Consider the following 5,676-nt stretch of genomic DNA (forward strand, 5'->3'; position numbering starts at 1 on the left):
TAGTTACAATATTGATTAAATGAAAAGAATCAACAAAAACCTAATTATCACATATTTATCAAGTTATAATGAGGCATACATTCGCAGTAACACTGCAGCTAGTTGAGGTGCTGGGCACACAGAATTTGTCATAATCCGGCAATGAAAACAACACTCGCCATTTCAGCAATATTAGAAAAGTAGGCTGGCCTTGATTAATATAATATGGGGCTCTTGACATCTCTTAAAAAGTTACTAATTGTTAAAATTTTACGTAAGGCAATTGGGAGACTGCTCCACTATGACGGTACTCTATGTTCTATTGTTTTTTTTTTCACTGAAAGCAGTGATAAATGTCGTGATGGTAGACTGTTGCCAAATGTATTGGACAACCCTAGCTATAATTTGCAAGAACTCGCTGCAAATTCGAGAACTACATATACATGTACGTACTGCATTTATGAAGCACAATGAATTATACTGTCCCTGGAATGGCATTGGCCTATCTAAACAAATGAATTTCGGTTCGACAATTTGAGCGCCATCTTGAACAATGCTACACGGGCTTCCGGCTTTAGGTAGTAAAATGGTGGATCATAGTTATCCCAAGAAAAAAAAACTCATTTATATGCTAGAAATGAGTGTTTTGCCATTAATTGCTACCATTACGACAAACCAGAAACACTGAGGGTTGAAGATATAATATCATTTCACAAGTGAGTTTAGCATTTTATTCCTGCATTAGTAGCACTAGTAGAGCAGTAGCTGTTTAGAAGAAGCTTGCTAGTAGCTGGTTAGAAGCTTGCCCGTAGCTGGTTAGAAGCTTGCTAGTAGCTGGTTAGAAGCTTGCTAGTAGCTGGTTAGTAGAAGCTTGCTAGCAGCTGGTTAGTAGTAGCTTGCTGGCAGTTGGTTAGTAGTAGCTTGCTGGCAGTTGGTTAGTAGTAGCTTGCTAGTAGTAGCTGGTTGGTATCTAGCTAGTAGCTGGTTAAAAGCATGCTAGCAGCTGGCTAGAAGCTGGTTAGAAGCTAGCTCGCAGCTGGTTAGTAGGAGCTTGCTAGCAGCTGGTTAGTAGAAGCTTGCTCGCAGCTGGTTAGTAGAAGCTTGCTAGCAGCTGGTTAGTAGTAGCTTGCTGGCAGTTGGTTAGTAGTAGATTGCTAGTAGTAGCTGGTTGGTATCTAGCTAGTAGCCGGTTAGTAACTTGCTAGCAGCTGGTTAGCCAATTTAGCTTAGCTAGTGTGCTTATCTGTATGCTTATAATTTTTACAGGTTTCTCTTGCTACCCAGGTGTTATCTGCATCAGTGGCTGATTCTCTAATTACCCTGAAAGAGTATTTTGTACCCTGAAAGCAATTTGATACCGCAAAGATTTGTTATTGGAAATTTTGATGTCATGCATGGCAGTGTGATCACAGTTGGAATAATGTAGGTTACCTTGTATAAGTTGTAGATTCAGCCAATGTTAGTAAATGTGGTTTTTTGTTGTGTTTCTGCAGAAAGTTGATAGACTGTTTGATATACTCAATAGACGGTCAGTTGCAGGCCGTGGCTATTAATGGCCTATATGGTTGTCTAGCATGGAGTGTCTAACTCCATTTTTACTAGACACAAAGACATATCATATGAGTTTGAGAACAATGGATGATACACCTTTATACAACACTAGGCGGGACTACATTTTGTTGTTGAAATTGTTGCTTGTTTTACTGTTCGCTTCCTATCTCTTCGCTATGGTTGAAATAGACTCAAATACTAATTCAAGTTTTGGATTGAATCAGAATTGCCCACGTAATATTCTGGTAATGATCTATTGTTCGGTGACCTGATATAGTCTGTTTTTTCACAATATTTCAGTTTGTTTCTATGACTAAATATTCTTCATTTATTGTTTCCTTTTCTAGTTTATGATCTTTGTGTGTGTATTTTTCTGCTTTTTAGTTTTCTAGACTAGCAGCTGCATCATGTCGTGTGGTGCGATATTATTGCATAATTGTTATAAGCCTGCATTCATTTATATTGATTTACAGTAGGGGTGCCCAAATGTCTTTAATTGAGGACCAATATTTAATATATTTGAGAATTGTGGTAGGCCACAAGATGTATAATGATATTAACGAAAGTTGTATATGAGTTTAAGAACATCATTGTATTTCTATGACTATATATATTATATTACATTACAATAACAAATTATGTTTAGTGGTCTTTAGTTTATATGGAATACAGATTATGTGAGAGAAATACTCTACATAAAGCTTTACAAACCAGCCTAAAATGGGTTGCATTCCAAATATGTGCAAAAAGTAATTTTTTGGAGGCTTTGTAAGGTGGGCCGCGTTAAATTTGATAGTGGGCCACCACAGGCCGCTATTTGAGCATCACTCATGTACAGTAAAAAAATGAACAATGTTTATGTATTGACATATTTTGGTGGTTTGTTTGTAGGCATGTTTGTAGGCATGTTTGCATTACTGGATTGGTGTGGGCTGTTGATGTAGTGCTCAGTTTAGTTGAGAAGCTACTAAAGCCTGGTCATTTAGATTACCTGCTGATGCACAAGTTCTCACAAGACCATCTAGAGTTGTTCTTTAATGCTGTGCGGAAGGGTGGTATGTAGTACAGTGTTTGTTAATTCATCTCATCCAAGTATAGCTGAAAACGCACATAATATGCTTTGCAGTATGTGATTTCACCTGCTGGATATAGCTTTTCAGACCACACTCTGCTTTCAAACAAAATAGATCAAGCGGGTCAAATCAAGGATTATACAAAAAATGATATCACCAAACTTCAAGATAATGGTCGCCAAAACCTAAATATATAATCAATTCATATATTGCTGAACACCATGATATTGCTCGACTATGAATCTATTTTCTTGGTATGTTTGATTGTAATGGGAACATTTTGGCTGATACCTTAACTGCCTAACAATTTTCTTTTAAAAATAATTATTATTCATACCATATTTTAGCACCATTTCCATTTTATTTCCAGTTTCAACAAAGGATAACTATTATTTCAGGTGGCTGAAAGAATAACCCATCAGTAGAGCAGTTCCAGCATATCTTTAGGCACTTGGTTACAAAATGTGGTGTTACACCAGGAGCTACTGGTAATGTCAGATCTATAGATGACACTGCATTGTTACAAGTTTCTACTACCTATGTGCCACCAATTATGTTGAAGATGTTATTGATAGACAAACTATGCCTCCCGAAGGAATGCTAAACATTACATCACATCCTGTTTTTGATAACATTGCTGTATATTAATCTAGTTGGCTTGTCTGAAAACTGCTTAAAAAGGTGCGCTGAGAGCCATGTAGACTCTCCCTAATTCAGTCCAAGGAAGTTAGCAAATATGATGGTATCCATGGTCTGTTAAGAGTTAAGAACAACGGTGGCTTGATTTCTCCTTCTGATGGTGTTGTAACAACTGTTCTTTGCATCGAAAAGTATCTGAAGGCAGCTACATCAGCAAATCAATGTTTGAAATATCCCAAGATTCTAAAGTGTGTAAAAGAAGAGATTGCACGCTATGATATATTTGAAGTAAAGCAACATTGTACTGACACTTCTGTAGGAATTGATAATCATCACTTCTTCCTACTAGTTTTAGTGGTTGAAACATACTTTGATTTAAGACAGCACTACTTTGCCAACTTAAAAAACCTAGATTCACATAAAGTGTACATCAGACATAATGCTACAAAAAACATATTATTTAGAGGACAGTGAACTGTTATGTCGTTGTAACATAAATTTTCTATAGCCGGTTTAAGTTAGTATTTATTTTTAAGAATTTTCTTTATATATGAATACAAATTGTACAGTTTGCAGGCATGTAGCAGTTCAATTTATTATATAATTTATATATACTTTAATGCTATTAGAAATTATATTAGGATCATCAGAGCACCTGGCTCATTAATTTTTTTATGCATAGATCATTTATTTTCTGAATCGCAAACAAATTTGATGGTCAAGTATAATGTAATTAAGATTTATAGTGTGCTTTATATATGCATACAATTTGTACATTTCGAAGGCATTTAGTTGTTTAATTTATTATATACTTTTTATATATAATGCTGTTAGACATTGTATTAGCATCCGAGCATCTGGCTCATTTTCTATGCATTTATTTTGTAAGTCACAAATAAGTTTTGTGGTCAAGCATACTGTAGTTGAGATTTATAGTTTGCTTTTGGTCTATTTCAACCAATAACACATATAAATATAACATAAATCAAGATATATTGAGTGTTGGGACCTACTGGTGCAATAGCTAAAGCTAATCTAGGCTCGAGGCCAATCCAACCACTTTTCGAACAAAGCAATGTAGGTTACAAGATTTTAGTCAAATGTATACAACAGTTTTGGCCAGTTTTCTGCTTTTGGTGATGTAAAAAACTATTGCGATCTCTTATTAGATAGTCATTAAGTTTTAAAGCTAAAGTTCATTGGGCTGGTAAGGCGAGCAATGCCAATGATACCCTTAAATCCAGTGAAAACATCTGTTGATAAGAAATGCAAATTATATAGAGGCTATAGAGCCCATATAGAGTTGTCTGTCTATTGTTGAAACCATGCCAATAGCCATCTACAACAAAAACTTGTAGCCTATGAATCTGTAGATCTTTAGCTAGCTTGACTTTGATATATAGGTTGATTAAGATTGAGGCTGGATAAAAGCACCCACAAGCTCATTGAGATTAAATGTTGTACAATGTTGCTAGGTTACTATAAAGGCTGGGCATGGACCATGTAGCATGGTTCAAGATGGCGTTCAAATTGTTACACTAATAAATGACCTTGATCATTCCAGGGGTAGGATAATTCAGAGGTATCTACTGTCTAGGGCCCAGACACTTAGATGTACAAATGAACTTATTGATGATCACGAATCTAAAACTATCGAAGGCTGGTGCGCCATTGGCCGGTACAGTGGATCTTCGGTTCTCGAACGCTTCGGATCTCGACCAACTCGGTTTTTGACCAAAAAATTTGAGATTTTTTTCGTCTCGGATCTCGACCAAAAAGTCAGCTCTCGACCAAACCAGAACATGCGCATTTGAATTAAATGTTCAGAACAGCTTCGGAAACAGCATGTTTATACGTTTAACGACGTTGTTATTTGCCACTTTCGGAAGGTACTCAAAAAGGGAGAAATTTCGCATCATTAATTCTTTACAAAAAGGAGCCATCGGAGAGGACGTCGCCTTTACCGAAGAGATTTTCTAAGGACCCAACTCCTCCAGTCAGGTTACCCTAAATTGTCTCGGAGGAGAATTCTTTTCCAAAGGTGTGAAGTAAATGTGCCATTGCTGTTTCTATTTTCTTTTTTGCATAATTTTTGATGTAATTGATCTGTTGCATTTTTTGCTGTTTCATTATCAATTTTGCAATTTTTGGTATTGTATCATAACCATCAATGTTCTCAATGTTTTAAGAGCAAAGCATACGAAATGTTTACTTTTTTCATCCTCATAGATAAAAAATATTTTATTAAAGTTAAACACGATTTATATCTACCCCTTTTTTATAGTATGCAGTATACAGTACAGTTTATGGTGTTAAATGTTAAAAATGCTTTAACGAAGTTGTTAAATTGACTTGGAAGGGATTAAAACTTACATACATTAATTCTAATGGGAAAACTTGTTTCAGATCTCGAAAAACTCGGTTTTCGACCAAC

This window comes from Watersipora subatra, chromosome 2 (genome assembly GCF_963576615.1).
Source record: "Watersipora subatra chromosome 2, tzWatSuba1.1, whole genome shotgun sequence".
NCBI lineage: Eukaryota > Metazoa > Bryozoa > Gymnolaemata > Cheilostomatida > Watersiporidae > Watersipora > Watersipora subatra.